General features: G+C 37.8%; 1 protein-coding gene across 14 annotated transcripts in view; it reads left to right on the forward strand.

Annotated features, from left to right (window-relative positions):
* OSBPL3 (oxysterol binding protein like 3) overlaps positions 1-17,693 on the forward strand; it is an 88,543-nt gene that overhangs the window by 22,719 nt on the left and 48,131 nt on the right. Inside the window, exon 3 of one of the 14 annotated variants that reach the window (XM_083826874.1) lies at positions 15,638-15,743. The exons of 12 other annotated variants lie outside the window; for them this stretch is intronic. The gene's annotated coding sequence lies outside the window, so the exon portion shown is untranslated. The remainder of the gene's footprint in view (positions 1-15,637; positions 15,744-17,693) is intronic. One more of the 14 variants, XM_083826873.1, reaches the window with a different exon arrangement.

The raw sequence follows: 17,693 nt of genomic DNA on the forward strand, positions 1-17,693 counted from the left end.
CCATCACTGAGCAGAGACATTCCCTTTTTATCTGGAGGTCATCAGCAAAGTCAGTCCTTTGATGTAAATCAGTTCTGTGCTTGCAGAAGCCATGAAAACTGCCCTCTCTGATAGATATCTGTCTCTGCCTCAGAGATATGTTTGAACATATGCTTCCATCAGGATTATATCTTTTTTTTTTTTTTAGAGAGACGGTAACTTTTTCCTGTCTTTCTTTTTGTAAACTCATGACAAGTTGCTTATTCATCTACCGGTTGAAGAACAAAAATAATGCGTCAGGAGGCAAAAGATTTGTCACAGTTCAGGAAAGAACTTGAAGAAATTTATTCTTTGACTTACGAAGAGCAATCATTATATATGACCAAGGTCCCTTGCATTTCAGTTGTGCAACAGCAAAGGTTTTGTACACAAACTGATTGCATGGGAGGGAGAGTTGCTGCCCTTGGTGGACTCCTTCAGTAATATTGTAATGGGACATGGGACTGAATCTTTGATCCTGGCATGTGTTGCAATGGGTGAGGTACAGTTTTGGCTTCTAGTGACTCCCTTGCTCATTGCCCCACTGCTAGTTTAAATGCTCCCATCTGCTTTTGGGAAAAGGTCATACCCTCACTTTAATTCAGAAGGCATGTTCTTGTAGCAGTAGGTATTTGAGGAAGAAATGAAAATCACATTGTTCCTTTAGGTTTGAAGAAGGACCTTTAGGTTTGAAGAAAGACCACACTAAACAGAAAAAATAGGTTATTAAAGTCGATACTTTTCAAGGAGAAATAGATTACTTTAAAGATTCTGTAAAATGTTAACAGTATATATGTATTTATTTATTTATTTAAAGCTCACGGTGAAAAGTTGACAACCAGCATACTTCTGCAGTAATGTGCTTTAATCTTGTTTTGTTTATCACATTGGTCCAAGCATGTAATCTGTTGTAGACTTGTTTTGTCATACATCTTATGAACGCATATATGAGGGATGAAAAAAGCTGAAACCTCACCAAGAATAATTATTAGCAGTGATTAATACCCAGAAATGTATTTATGGAAATATAACGTTTGCAATATTTTTTAATGAGTTCATCAAACATATTGACTCAATGTGCCACACGCTTATAAAGGAAAGTGTCTGCTATGTCTGCTTGCTTTTTGGTTGTAAAACCGTAGCAAGAACTTTGAGAAGGAAAATATATTCTCCTGTCGGCTGAAGTTATGTTGAAAGAACATTCCAATTCTGGCAGAAAATCAGACAAGATCTTATCTGGTAGGGAGTAAAACATGCTGGCTGGTAACTTTGCAGGCACAATAGAGCGCATCGGAGTAATACCATATAAAATGACTTTGAAAACCTCTTAAAGCTTTTTAGTGTGGCTGCCTGTTTTACTGTAACTTTCACAGGCATTTCTTTTTGTCCAGGTAACTTTTGTGCCTCCTTATTTCCCAGGAGAGACCTGGGTACTTCTGCCTAGAGTGAGCTCCCAACCTGGCTATGCTTGAAGCAGCTCCCAAGCAAACAACTGCATGGGGTGCACAAGTACAGAGAGGGAGGTGAATTAAAGGAGGGCCAACTTGTTTGGGGGTTAGAGTGCGGAAAATCTCTTTTGGTGGGGAGTGACCTGATGGGAAGGGTCCTCTCTGTGTCTCTCTTGCCTAAGGTAAGGAGACTGGATGGCAAGTGCTTGGTGCTGGCAGGGGTGTATGCACTGACATACACTCTGTGTGTGTGTACACACACGCATATTATAATACATATAACAATTCTAAGAGATTATTTGCATGTTATTTTTCACTTTCCTTTGAAGTCTGTCTTATGTTTCAGATCCAGGAGAGGATTTAAAGCTGAAAGGTTCTCTTCCCATTCCCTGCCCAAGGTCTATTAGTGTCACTTGTAAGAGCTCGCCCACAAACCTTGTTTTTCCAGTGTACGTAGACCATGAAGTCTGCAAGAGCACTGCTGCTGTATTTTCGGAGGATGGTGAACTCTTGAAGAAAAGTTCTTGATCTAAGTGTAGATTTTGTATGATACCTTACCTTAAAAAAGTACTTTTTTTTCCTAGGTTTCATTCAAGCATATGTTTATCCCCATGATTTATTTTTTTTCTCTCAGTATTAACTAATATCTGAACATTTTGACAACTGTCTGCAAGTGTGATTGAGTGTTGTACAAGTAGCGGTTTATTTCAAATAGCAGACTTATTTCAGAAAAAAACAAAGAAATTTAAATTATTATTCTACTTTAAAAACGTAATACTGAATGATTAATGAAAATGTTGATACTAGAAAATTGCCTTTCTGTAGTGCAGTAAGTCTAGAAGTGTTTTGAACTGCTAGCAAGCTGTCAAGTGCTACAAAATGAAATAATTTTAGTTCTTGTGGGCTTTTATGTCATGTTTGCTAAAAAGTAGTGCTGTCAACTACAGTAATAGTCAAGAGACAGCAGTGCTGACTCTGTTTACAGTGAAAAAGCTTAGTATGCTTGATTGAGGGACATAAAAGAATTTATCCTCATAAGAATAAGAAGGATTTCAAAAGTGCACTGTCCTCTTGCATGTGGTTTTAACTCCAGGTTTTATCTGGCAGCAACTCTTTGCCTCTAAAGGTTGAAATTGTTTGATAATGCAGTTTTTAACATGTAATGATGTGCCGTTCGCTACCTGCTGATTTTCTTGTTGTTGTCATTGGACAAAATGATCTAAACAACAAACATGTTCAACAAGGTAAAAGGTACCCCAAGGCAAATTAGCTTGTAGCTTTGCCTATAATATATTTTGGTGTCTTGCCATGTTCAGTGGATTCGTTTTGTTACGCGAGTAGTATAAATCTGTACGTTTTCTATGCATGTAATGATTTGCATAGCTAGTAAACTTATGACTAAATTTAGCATGTTCTAACAAAGTGGGGATGTAACAGGGCAGACTGTAACAGTATTGTTGCTCTCTACCCATAAAGAGGGTGTGTGTATGTATGTCTAATTAGAATTCTTAATTTTAAATGTTTCTTACTCTTGGAATGATGACTAAGGTAATATTCTGTGTATGTCCTGTGGTAAGTTGCACTGGCATGGAAAATGGGTGAACACTGAAGAAGTAATTTTAAAAATTAAATTTAAAATGTGCAATATGCCTAGAACTACTTTACTGAACCAGAAATGTACAGTTATATTGTACCATTTTGTTTCTGGTTGTCCTTTGGAAGTATAAAAGTTGTGGATCTCATCCCCTTGCACAGTTTGGTGATATTTCATTAATTTATTACGTGAAGAATTAGCAGTTTCTTCAGTTCCCATTTGCCTTCCCCCTTTCCAGTGAGCAATATCCAGCACTTAAATCTAGGCAACATATGCTACCTGAAGTAGATGCTGTCATATAAAAGTTCATGTTAACTTTCCGGAGCACTTTTGATTCCATGTGGGTTGTTAACAGCTCTTCCTAATCTCATGGTTAGAGTCCCTTTGAAACATTTCTATTAAGCATATGCTGCTTTAATTTGCTTTCTCAACTTAGTATACTGCCACCAGCCAGTGTAATCATAACTTCAGAAATAAAATTTCAAGGTTAAAAAACATTTTGACAAGATTATTTTTGTTACTCTTCCAGGCTGTCTCTAGTAACCAGAATTCTGGTATTTCTAATATTTTGTCATCATCTAGGGGTGACAGCATCCACCTGTCTTCTGAGAAACAGAGGATGCACACTGTCCTGCCTCCTTCCGTTCTGCTCTTTTAATGGGAGAGACAACAGGCTGTAAAATAAGCAAAAGCTCTGGCTGCCACAGACTAAATAACAATGAGACAGTAATTTGCTTCAAATAATGCATTTTCAAAGGAGAAGACTTTTAAAGACTACCAAAGACTTTTAAATAGACACTGGTTAAACTCAGGATTTATCATCTGGTAGTGTTGTAGTTTAGAAAAGGTATTAATGAATAGACTGGCTTGTCTAGACTTGTCATTCTGTTTAAGTAAACATAAATAAATGAAAATGTAGATAAAAGTGAGGGATTTTTCTACAGCAGACTGCTAAGCCTGAAGAATTTTGTTGTACATATTATATCTTTGCCGTATAGCCATAGAAGTATGCACATCTGTGTCTGAAATAGTCATGAATTTTTGGTTTGGTTTTCTTTTAAATAAGTCCTTGCCAAAATATGTATTTATTTTTATTTCACCCATTGTGATTGGGAGATATATTGAAGACAAGGCGAGGGATGCTAGCGGTGGTGCCGGACGACTGTGGTTGCGTGTCTGTAATAATACCTGGGGATTTTACTGCTGTAGTTGTTTTGTTGTTTTTTTTTTCCCTTATCTTTCTGCAGCGTGGCCTCAAGTAGGCTGTTGGATAATTTTCCTTATATTTGGATGTATCAAATTTGGAGACGAGTTTTTCTTTTTCCTTACAAATTCAAATCCTACTGGGGGAGTGATGAAGAGGGAAAGAACTCACTCACCGTTTTTTAAAGTCAGTTACCCCATGACCAGAAATTCCATATGTTTTACAACTCTCCTAAATGTGAAATTATTCTTCCTAAAGGCCATGAGTCAGGCTTCACCGTAGACAAATGCTTTTTCCGATTGGCCAAACTGCAGTTTGTACTTCATCTTTACAAATTTCATACACTTTTTTTTTTTCCGTGCCATAGAGCCCTCAATTTAAATCGAAGAGAAAACACTAACAAGAGCTGGTGATAGCTAAGTAACAGCTGTTGAGGGCTTGCTTCAGCATCTCCCTCTGCAACCAACATTTGTATTCTTGTGAGATGTCTGTCTACCTGGTATTTGCAAACTCCTTGATGAAAGCAGTGCTGGCAACCAGAGTGCAGGAACTGCTGCACAGGGTGGGCTCTGGGGTCTTCCTCTGCTCGTCTCTGGCATTGGCTGGTAGTGGATGCTATGGAGGAAAGTGCATCAGTCCTTATCCTGAAGAGTTATAAAACATCTGACTTTTGGTCAGACCCTTTCCATAATCTTCATCTGAGAAAGTATGACTTATGATCTGGTGTTTTTTAAAAAAAAAAAAAAAAAAAAAAAGCTGTTTAATTATTTGTTTTTCCAGCTTTATAAAAACTGCGCTTACTGGTCTCACAAGTGCATAACTTGGTTGGTGGCACACATGAAGATAAATAAATGTATTCTGTAGGGATTTACTTTGCTGTGTACATTTGGCATAAATAAATTGGTTTTCAAGGGTGGTGTTTATCAGTCCTTCTGGCAACAATTCCCATGTACTAATGTAGTAGCTTGATAAATAATACTTGCTTATTTTAAATAAAAAAAGTGAAAATGCAAAAAAGAAAATCCCCCAACACCAAGAAAAGAAAGCGATTAATGGATGATGATAACTTCAGTAACAAAGCTGGGCATGGAACTGAAAGCGTCCCCCACCCCCCAAAAAAAAACCAACACCCTACACAATGATGTAGCTATATACAGTTATATTACACTTGGTAAAGATGAGATGTCTGTTTTGAGGCTTTTGTTATGAGAAACTGAGAAACTTCTCTTTTCTTCTTTTTTTTTTTTTGGGCCTAAGTTTATTCTCTTCCTGCCCACAGAAACACCTGCAAACTCTCACTGCTTTTGACTATGTTCTTTTAAGTTTTGATTTCTCTCTGGAGTTGTGTTTCAGATAGAAGAATTTTAACCAGTATGACAGAAGCATTTGTCAAAATAAAATCCACATAGCATTGCTAAATCCTGAGTGTCTCTCAAATTGTCAGTGCACCAAAGCAACCTCACTGAAATGAGACTTACTGTAGGAGAAATGGCGGTGCAGGTAGGAAGGCAGCACTACCATCAATGGTAGTCCTGTCTGTGTGGTGGTGAGCAATGTGGAGGGCATCCCAGCTGAAACATGTAGGGGACGGTGGATGGAGGCTTGAGGGAGATACAAGGAAAGAAAGGAAGGAGTGATGAGAATGTCTTACCGATTTGTATTTCTGCACTTAAAATCATATATTGTATTTTATATAATATATATTTCAAAGCAGAATTAGAGGTTTTCAAGTTATGAACAGATTTTAGACTTCTGTAAAACATAACCAGGCTAACACATTGTTTTTAAGTGTACTTCACTTAAAAGTGTCAGTCATGTCCTGCCTTTTTTCTATTTTTTTTAAAAAGCAAACTTAAAGTCAAAATCCCCATTAAGACTGAAATGCAATTCAATGTAAATGTCTATCAGTTTCTTCTCATAGTCTAGTGGTAGACTATCAGACTTGTCACTCAAGTCCTAATGCAGGAGAATGTAAATATGTAATTTATACATAGTATGACTATGAGCAAAAGTTCCTTAGTGTGCATCTGTTTAGACAGTTTTGATTATTTCAGGCTTTATCTTCCTAGCACCTTTACACTTGGCTAATTCACGATTGGAAGGAAAAAAATGTGAGGAATGCTTGTGGAGATTTTGAAGCGAGATCTCTGTGAGCTGCTGGCGACAAGCCAGAGGCCTGTTTAGCAGTGGGTCCCTGGATAAGGAATGTGAACATTGTCTGTCTTCAGGATACCAGGCTGAGTGGGAGTGAAGCTTCTCTTCCACTTGAGCTGTTTAACTCTTTACTTGTGAGGAGATCTTTTTATTATTATTATTGTTTTACTGTTGCATAACTAGGCATCAATTCTGATTTAACTTACAGCCCAGAAGTGGGCCTCAACAAGGTAGAGATGAGTATGTTTAAAATACAGAGGCGTTGTCATAGAAAAAATAAATCTGCTTGTGAAGAAAACTTAATTAAAAAAGTATCAATGGCACCTTAACTAGATGATAGTGTTACTGTACACGTATGTTTAGAAAGCATGTATATAAATATGGATATACTTTGCATAGGTATTGGTAATAAAGCAGCTTTATGACCAAAAAGAAATGTGGGTTTTGGCATGGAAGATAGTGTTTCTGGAAAAGTCCTTACAAGTAGAATAAAGCTGTGAAAGGTGCACTCAACAGAGAGGAAGGATGCGGCCCACCGACGTCTCTCAGGCGCAGGAGCGCAGTGACAGATCTGAGCGCCACGGCCAGCTGCGGAAGCGTGAGCGATATGCATGTTGAGGGAAATATCCAGCTCTGGTCAGGCTCTGCGCTGACTGCAAATGGCCTGGCTTCAGCCTCAACATCCAGATATGCTCTGTTACGTGGCCAGTGTAATCTAATAGACAGTGACCTTTAATTGTTCTTCAGCCTTGCAGCATCAGGCTGCAACTGTCGCAACGTGAGTATTAGCCAGTAACGTTCCTGTCATGAAGCTGGAGTCTGAGAACAGCAGGCCTTCGTTCCTCTTTTTAGTTGGAGTAGCTTTAATTGGGATCTGACAGTGTCCATAGCAAGATTTTTGCTAATTTAGCAGGAGCAAAACAGAGCAACATATCATCAAGTGCAGGGTGAGGAAGATTTACCTTCCTTTACAAAGAATATTTTATTGCTGTCACTAAAGAATTTGTGATGTTTCTGCACTTGCTTGTGTTTCAGAGTTCTCTGAAATGATTGTAAAAACTATCATTCCTGACTTTTTTTAATTTTTGTTTTTCCCCATTAACAGTGGTGAACAAGCCCTGATCCTGTATGCTACAGGAAGGTCAAATGGAAGGCTGTGTAGTGGTGTTGGATAAACTGGCAACCTAATTTGAGCTGTTCGCTTTCAGGTGGTTTATTTAAATTGCCACCTGCGAACTATCTTGTTTCTGTACATGTGGACATGAAGACTGAGCAGGTGTTGCTCAAGTAATAGATCTCTGCTTGTTCAGCTGAAGAAAAATCAAGCCTGCAGCATCCCTGGAATTGGTCCTGAATATTTAATTAAAAAAAAAAAGTCAGTGGTTGATTACGTACATAATGTTAATTGTCATTTTGCTCTGTTCAGACATAACTGATGCGTGACTTAATTTAGATACATTAGCTGAGAATCATTACATTCACATGGAAAGAAATGCATTTGTCACATCTATTTAGTTTCCCATGCTTAATGCATAACATCCAACTTGACAACTCCTGCACTTGTTGGTGAGTTTAAGCTTCTTAAATGTGCTGTGTAAGGTAGTTAAGCTGCTGTTTTTAACTTTTAACTACCTCACACTTTTGCTGTGTCCTGGCTTAGCTCTAGAAAAGTATTCCATGTGCACGGAGGGAGTTGGGCAAGGAGGAAGATGGTGGGAGATGGAGCTGTGAATGTATGAGCTAGTAACAGGAGACGTGAACTCTGCTTCAAGCAGTTTGTGGAATCCCCAGGCAAAATTAGTTCCAGATCTCTCTGCACAAGGGAGCAAACCCAATTCATTCCAACGTTTACTGGAAGCTCTAATTGTTCCAAAGCACTGTATAGGGAAATTGTATAAACAACCTGCAAGAGCAGATGACAGGCTTTTTAAAATGAGTTGCTGGACACCGTAGGCAGAAAAGGCAAATTTACATCCAGTATTTGTGAATCATACTAAATTTTTGTGTAGGCTGGTGATAGTATTCACAGCCATACAAAGTCCTATCATCTGTGGTGAAAGCAAAATGCAAAGTGTGAACGTTTAATATTGATTTGGGTCAGTCTAAATGAACTCTACTTCACAGTGGAGGCTTTGGGAAGCATGAAGATGGAGTCAGCTTTTTCTGGAGGCTGTTCAGAGCCTGGTGTAAGTCTACCATTTGTCCCACTTTCAAAATCTTTCTTCCAAAACCTGATGGTGCTGAACAGAGAAAAACATAAGGAAGAGAGATCAGAATCTTTTTCACCTGAGTAATTCAGTAACTTTTTGTGTACTTTATGGAAATGTAAGTTATTTGAATTTTGGCCTGTGAGCTTCCTAAGTAAACTGTCATGCTATTCTGACAGTATTTTAATTCAAGTTACCAAAACGAAGAGAGAAATACAACACCAGATGCTCAAGAAATATTGTGTTGTGCCGTACTCTGTGTTGACTTTTTTCACCTTTTGAAAGTATGATATCCATTCAGCTTCACAAGTGATCTATTCTTAAAATCTTCTCTCTAGGGGGCGCAAATGATACTGGAGCATTACAGGAGATCCTGCTCACTTTGTCACTGTTTTATTTTATACTTTGGTTACTAACTTGAAGCAGTGATCACCTTCACTGTTCATCTGCCTAATTCCTATTTTAAAATTACAACAGAGAACAGTCTTTGTCATCTCGTTCTGGTAACAATGAAGGAATAGTTTCAACAACTCTTTTGTGATTCTCCAGATTAGTGCAAGTTTTCTACTCTGAAAGATCATTCCAATGAGGGACATCAGAGGGCTGGTCCTTCAGTCAGAGTAGGATATGTCCTTTTGATTCTCTGTCCATACATGCAGGGTTTCAGAGCTTTGTTAGGCAATCAGATACGTGTGGTGCTCTTCTCAACATCTTTATTTTGCTAACCGTAAAATGCTGCTCATAAACTTCAGCTGTAAAGAATTTCCAAAAATGCTTCCTTCTTCTGCTCCCGGAAAGCCTTCAAGCCTTTCCAAAAGGATGTTTTTGGAGCAGTCTCCGTATTGCACACAAAGTGACAACATGTTTAGAATACCTTGCTCTTTTCTCCAGACGCTGATGAGCAGTCAGGCGACTTAGCATGTCTGAGAATGGCAGTCTGGAATAAGAACAGTAGGACTGCTGGCTCCTGCTGCCACCTTGTTTGTTTGCAGCTAGAACAGGCAGTTGACTTATTTTCTTAATTTGGAATACAGAACAGAAGACTGGAAAACTGCAAATGCTGATTGTGTAACTTCTCCAAGAGTAATCTTTTCAACTGTTGTCAGTCATTCCAAGATTCATCTTTATGTTCCATGTAAATTGTCGTCATTTTGAAGTAACAAAAGTAAAGGATTTGAAAATTTCTTGACAGTTTCTGATGTAAAAAAACAAAAACAAACAAAACTGTGAGTACAGTTTTGGGGAGCAAATTTATGGTATTCTCCCAAAAATGCACATATGCATTTCATATGGAAGTGTTAAATCCTCTTGACTTTAGGTTACCATTCATGCTATTTTTTTTCACGTTTCTCCTCCAGCTCTTCGTTTTTGACAAACATTTATTTTTTCACCTTTTCACAATGAAATACATGGAATAAAATAATGAAATTCAATTCTAAGTGTTGACTGTCTTTATGGCACAGATTTTTTTGTTTGTTTGTTTTCTAGAAGAAGGTATGAGTTATGAAGATGCTTTAAGCCCTGCAAAGTCCAAGTATTGTGGTCAAGATTTGATGAAAACTTTGCGTATAATTTCAATCACAAGAGCTTTAGAAAATACAACTTTATTTCAGAAGTACAATTTTCTGGCATAGGTTTTGTGAAAGTGTTTTCCTCCTTTATGCATTCTCTGTTTTTTCATATAAAGAAGACTTATTTGGATGAGTTGCTTAGGCTTTTTATCCTGAAAGTGTTATTTGCTGACAAAATTGTAGAAAACGTAGTTAGTAAAAGATGAGTGTTAAGGATAAAATATGTAGGTCAGCCTGGATGAAGTGGGCATGACTACCATCTGTTAAGAAATCAGCTTTCAATATTATGTTTCCTGATGCTTCATTTTATTTAAAAAAAAATACTTCAAAAATAATTTTATTATTTAAAAGAAAAAAAGACTTTTAGCTCCTTCTATTAAGAAGAAATTGCTTCTTTACTCACATTTTCAGAAATTCATTAAGTGCATTATATGAAAAATTGTGGAAAATGTCTTAAGTATGCCAGGATGCACCTTATGCTGCACTACTCATAATTAACCGCAGGTTTAATTTGTTTTTGTGTTGTAAGCAGTGGTGGTTTTAGAAAAACCAGTACCAACTGCCAGCATTTTAGAAACAAGCACAAAAAGGATGAGAGGCCGGGAGAAGAGAGCAGAGAGAGAGGAGGTGAAGAGCAATAGTGGTGGCACTCTTCCACTATGAAGAAGTTTAAGGGGAATCTACATCAGTTGTAAACACGTCTGTTTATTGCTGCTTTTATAGCCTATAATTAAAACCTAGGCTGTTCAGCTGTAGTTCAAGTACAACCAACCTCAAAAATGCTATGAAGCAACCAAGATGCGAGACTGCACACACATTATGAAACTCTGCACGTTGTCTGCTGTCTCTGTATCCTGTTTAGTGACTGGAACTGAAGTGAAAAATGAGTGTACTCATTAGAAGTAATAAATATGGATTGTTAAGCTGTAGCACCCTTTCACTAAGCTTAAATCAAATTCTTTGTAAGTTATTCATTTCTTTTGTGTTGTGGAGGCATCATAATTAAAAACTCCAATCTTTTAAACCTCTAAAAATGCTTGAGAATAGGATTGAAGCTTTTTTTAAAATCTTGTGGAATTCCATTCATTTTTTAATTAAATTCAAATAGATAGGCAGTAGGTTGCACTAACTTGAATCTAAATGTAAGATTAGGGACATAGTATCTCTCGCAGCTCTATCTGGACCAGTTGAAAGTAACACTGCTTCCACTTTTTCGTTGCTGCCCATAAGTTGGAGAGTGCCATGCCTGCATTTTGGTGAACAGAGTAAAGTACATGAACTATTCGCTGTGCCAACTGACTCTACAGTGAAGTGGATTGAGGAAGTCTCCTATGATTTTATGTGTTTATGAATTTTTGGATGAGGGGGAATACTTATCTCCAGTGAAAGGGCAGTAACAAGTTGTTTGGGAACAAGAGCATCTTAAGCTGCTTTGGTTGTTTTCAAAGTGTGTATGAATTTGATGACTTTGAGCTCCAGCTCCACACTGGAGGCACCAAGCTGCTGCTGAGAGCCATGGAAGTCCTCAGCAGTTTTATATTAGCTATTAACATTATTGCCGGAAGGATGCCGTATTTTATATTGGGATGCCATACTGCAGTTGAATGGTATAAACAAGCTCAGTACATTAAAACTCTATACATCTTCCTTCTTCTGGGTTGCCTGTAATAACATTAAATTATTCACCAAGTCGTAATTGAAGCTTTCCTTTCTGGCCAATCTCCTAATTTGCTTTTATGTTTTGTTCTGTTGTAGCTCTGCAGTGGTACAACAAGAACTGATGTGAAAGCACTTACTCTGAAATAGGCCTTCTGTTCTTCCCTAGCATGGCTGCTTCATCTGCAGCTTTGGGTTCACCTTTATTATTTTTTTTTCCCCAGGGTCAGAAGTTCTTTTGCCAGCTCTGTCTGAATAGAGCCTTTAAGGTAACCCTAGCTGGATTCGAGTCCTTCAGCAATTGAGAACTTGAGGAGGTAGCAGTGGTTCTGGGAACTTAGATCATTTAAGTTGGGGAGATCCCCTTTACTTATTGCTTTCTTGGTGAGGACATACACTGATAACATAGTCTGAGGTTCTTATCTCTAGCCTGAGTCATCTCTTGCTGACCCAGCTATTGCAATTGATTCTTTCCCCAGGTTTTCTTCATTTTGGCAAAACACCACATCTAATCATTCAGATTTATAATCAATGTTCTTACATCTTGTGTCTCTGCTTCTAAGTATCACTCAGTTCATGCTTATCTTATGCCAGAAGGATAATGTTGCAGAAAACCTGATCTGTGGAGTCTCTTTCCTAGTTCACGTTGTCCAGGTGTTTGTTACAGTCATACATATCAATGGATTTAAGACCAACTGTGATATGTATGTCTTCCAAGAGGATGATCCACTCCATCAGCAGCTGCTTCTCATTGTTCATGTTACCTGTATACAGGTACATGATGTCTTTCCCACCACAAGGACAATTACAGGCATTGTTCTGTCTGTCCTCGAGGAGCTCCAGCGCAAGCCTTAACATGTTTCTTTTAAATAAGAATTAAACATTTCTATGTACCGTTTTTTATCGTATTTGCATTTTTTTCTTACCTGTTGGTATCAATAACAAAACTACTTAGCACTCATAGCACTAATTATCCTCAGCACACCTTAGAAGTGGTGTTTCTTGCAACACTTCTCTAAAGTGTCTAGGTTTGTTTACATATTGCCAGTTCAGAAGCACAATATAGGGAAGTTAGTGGCCCTCAGCCTAAAAAGATGTAAGAGAAAGTTAATGCTGATGCACTTAAAACTACTTGTTCTTTGGTCAAAATACTGCACATCTCTTTTCAAGTTTCAAATTATCTTAATGTGAAAAACAATCTGTGAAGACCTAATCTATACATAAGCTTTAAAGGAAGCTGTGGCTCTGTCTGCATCAGTTTGTAAATGCTAGTGTTATAAAGTACACTGAAAGAGGTGTATTGGAATGGATTTAGAGACCAGAAGCCTACAAAGATACAACAAATTGGTCAAGAAATATGATGTTTCCATAATCCACGGTCACTGCACTTTGTAAAGCATGTAAACAAATTACTATGCATCTGGGGAAAAACTGAATCTTGTTACCATGCTCATTAAAGTTAATGAGATTTAAATTTTGAGCTAATAGTCCTGCTTTATAAAGGATAACACTAAACTTTCTCAAGAGGAAGTGTTGTTTCCCCTGCAGCTTTATTTAGAAATTGCGATATATGCTACACATACATGACAGTTCAACTCTATCGTGGGAAAAAATAGGTATCTGCAAAGGGAAAAAAAAAAAAAAGTTTTTTTTTAGAAAGTATATGATGAAGTGTGAAAATTAAAACATCACATCAAAGAGAACAGAGCAGGCATGTTGGATCCTGCCACTCTTTCAGGAACGCATCTAACTTTCCGCATAAGATTAAAGGATCTCTGGGTTGTGTTTGCTGTTCATACATACCCCGTGACATTTTTCTTCAGGCTTTGGTAAGAATTGTACCTGGGCTGCAGAAACTCTTCCTCCAATAGTCTGTTTTACTGTTCTGCATGAAACAGGTGATTGTTTTGGGGTTTGTTTCTCAGTAGTTAAACCAAGTGAGCTGGTCTAATAAAATATGTTGCTTGACGTCAGCCTTGGTAGATTTATGCATCTCACAACATTATGCAGCTTATCAGGTCACAAAGAGCCAGTCTGGTACAAAGTTATATGGATGCCTTCAGTGATTTTAAAGGAAAGTGATGTCTTTTTCTTGATGTACAGACAGTGCTGTCTTAAGATCTTGAATTGCTACATGCTGGCAGACTGACAGCTATTTCCACCAGAAGGCATTGACTTCCAGAACATTGTGCCTATCAAAACTGAATCTAGGAAAACAAATAGTGTGCATTTCAGTAATGTTTTAGCACTAATGAGTATTAAAAAAAAAAAGAAAAAGGATTAAGCCTTGGCATATCTTTGTTTCGGTGAACAAAGCAAAGCTTTAAATAGCAATAGATAACAGAAAAATGAAAGGCAACCATGCGTGGGCCAAAGCTCTGATGATGGTGTTTCCACTCATACCAACCCTGGGACATTGTCATTAGCAGATGATTCTCTCAAGGTTTTCAGTACAGACTGTGAAATGATACTGTGTGCCTGTTCTTTTCCTGACTGAAAACGAAAAACTTTCTTCTCTCTTCTATTGCTTGATCATCCTTTGTCTTTTGGCTTGTAAAGTGTTCTCTGGATGAATAGCATGTCCATTGCAAACAGTCCCACTGCTTCTTTATTGCTTGAGTTTGACGGCCCTCACTGCACCCATGAGCACTGCTGTACGCAGTGTTTGTACTCCCAGCACTGGATTTGATCACAGCTCAGTAGCTCCTACTTTCTGGACAGGGAGACTGTGGACCCCTCTGTTCCAGCATCACAAAGCAGGTCCTGTGGTCCCCGGGTTTGGGGCTTCTCCGTCACATGTGTGAGTTGTACTCAGAGCTGGCAGGGGGGCATCTGTGACCCTACTCCTTCTGGTAGCTTGTGCTAAGGAGCACGGAGCTGCTAGCCTGTCCCTTGGCAAGGCTCTTTCCAAAAGGGGCTGGGGGAGAAGAGGAATGGATTATTTAGGACCTGACTGTGAGCTAGGTCAGTCCTATTTAGCTGTGTTCTCATTCTCACCCATGATTAAAAGTTGGATTGAAAAGGTGGTATGACAGCTAAACAATTAACATGACTGCCATTGCTAATGGATTTATTTTCGTATCACTAGTCAAAAAGATTATTAACCTATCTGTCTATGATATGTATGCAGCAAATTTCGTACAAATGTAATCTATCTCATCTCCTGGGGGAGGGGGGCAACAGTGTCAAGATTATGCATTTAAAATTAATCACGTCACATGTAGTATTAAAGTCAATTTTTATGGTAGATGTGAGGAAAAGGTGGTATTTTTATATATACTTACATTTTAGGACGCATATTGACCTACTTCTAAATTTATATAAGATCTTTCTAGTACAAGGGACTGAATTATTTGTCCCAAGGGTTAGTGAAACAGTAGTTACTTGCTTTGTTCCAGGAACATCTGACTAGACTTGACAATGAATCGTGTTCTTCTTTTGTGTCTTATTTGGGATGTATTGTAGTGGATTGTCTCTGGGTGGTTAGTTGTGTGGTTTTTGTTGTTTTGTTTTGTTTTTTGTATGCTTACAACATGCAGGATTTTCTTTCATTAAGTGATGAATATTATACATGAAAAGTAATCTGGTGTTAAATGCAGTATGTTTGTGGTTTGCCTAGTTTTTTCCCTTTCCCACCCTCTGTCTCTCTTGATTACACAAGTAGGACAGTTTTGTTTGAACTAAATTTTCCTCTCTTGGGTCACTGCAATAGCATGATTTAATTACTACAGCAGCCTCCTTAAGAAAGTGGACTAGATGGAAGTAACTGTTTCTTTGCATCGCAGAGTACTTCAGAGAGTAAGTAGTACGTGTCCATGGCCAATGGAAGCATTTGCTCAGCAGAGGCTGTGATTTGGACGGTGTCTAGAGACAGCACCTAACTGAAGGCAGGTCTGAAACTTCCTGTTACTGTTAGTTTCCTTAAGTTGTTTGAATTTTTGCCTTCAAAGGCAAAAAAATTAATAACTTTTAATAACTTGTTTTTAACTGTTTTATATTTGTTTCTGCAATATTTTTTTATTTTATTTTCTGTAAAGGGAATAGGCAGCAGTGTTAATGTATTTATGTGCCGTCTCTTTCAATAGTATGAATCTTAACAGTAATTCAAGAACAGCAAATACCCTCTTCAAAAAGACATCTGCAGTAGTTGTGCATGGCATATCTGTAGTTTAGAAATAACTCTTTCTTTTCTTTTTCTTTTTCTTTCTTTCTTTCTTTTTCTTTCTTTTCTTTTTCTTTCTTTCTTTTTTTCTTTCTTTCTTTCTTTTTCTTTCTTTCTTTCTTTCTTTCTTTCTTTCTTTCTTTCTTTCTTTCTTTCTTTCTTTCTTTCTTTCTTTCTTTCTTTCTTTCTTTCTTTCTTTCTTTTCTCCTTTTCTCTTCTTTTCTTTCTTTTCTTTCTTTCTTTTCTTTCTTTCTCTTGAGCCAGATGAGACTGTTGGATATATTAAAGCTGACAATTTGAAGTATAACAGAGAAAGCCGTGAACGCATTACTTGGAAAAAACTATTGCTCTGTTTATCCAGGTGGACATGAGTGAATGTAACTTAATAATTTTATAATAGCTGTAGCGCAACAGTCTCAGTGTGGATTCTTTTTTAATTCAGTGAAAGTCACTCAATGTCGCTTGCAGCTCTGACTTGGATTGCTCAGTCTTGCACTGGCTGTGTCCACACAACTTTCATCAAGCTTTCCATTGTTCTCATTCTTCTAGTCACAAAATCTCAATTGACTACAGTTATGGGATGAGACGTACACTTTTAAGTTTCGCTGCTCAAATTCTCTCTACAGTGATCTTTCACTGCTGAATCAGCTCTGAAACAGCTAAGTCTTTTTCTTCCAAAGCCGTAACAAAAACAATCACATAATGTTGATTTAATGCTGCATTTTTTCCAGATTTTTCTAATTTTCTGCTTTTCTTTTGTGAGACGTGGGATTTTGCTGTATGCTTATTGCTTTGAGAATTGCTAGAGATGAATTGTGATACTGAGGAGCTGTTTTGAACCAGTGCAGTTGTAAAGGTTTGAGGACAATGAGGACAAGTTAGGATAGTACTCTTTTTTTTTTTAGCAAGTCTTCCTGTTGTACATATTGTCATATATCTATTATTTGTTTTGATTGATTTAGAATGATAAGGCTCCTGGTAACAGATGATAAGTAAAGATAAGTACTGCTCATGGGTTTAGGACACAATAGTTATAAATAATATTTGATGCTCATGTTTTCTTACTTCTATAAAACAGTGAGGTGATTTGCAGAAGTACTCTCGGCCTACTTTTGCTGTTGTTGACTTAATGGAGAAGAATTAGGCCCATACTTAGCAGTTGTGAAAATTCGTCTCCTAAATTTATTTGGATTTGCCTCAGCCTCACACCTTTAATTTGTCTTTTCGGAGGAGACAGAAGTAGTTGGTAGCACGTGCTTCAGAGGAAAGATGGGAGCAAACATAGTTCTGAGGCTGTCCTGTAGCATCGGGAAAAGCAGAAAGTCTTGAACCCGAAGTAATTGGATCATGTTTACCTCAAACCATGAGAGCCTGCTGCAATTTTAGCTTAGTTAGCTTAGTTTTGTGCCTGCTTTAAAGTCTTAATTGCTCAGGTACCATTGTAACCTTAAGTGCTGCAGGTAATGTAAAATATGAGTCACCCTAGAGAGGCTCAGTCACTGCTGTTGGCAGCCCGAATACGAGAGTCTACTTGGGATGCAGGATCAGTGTTCTTACACGCTTATGGAAGCATAAGTTGGTAGTTGTTGAAGGGCAACCATGTTTTCCTTTTTTCTTCCTGAGCTTGAAGAGAATTTTAAAAAAGGAGCACAAAGCGGTTGCTGGAGGGTGCAGCAGTT

Source organism: Anser anser (assembly GCF_964211835.1).
Source record: "Anser anser genome assembly, chromosome: 2".
NCBI lineage: Eukaryota > Metazoa > Chordata > Aves > Anseriformes > Anatidae > Anser > Anser anser.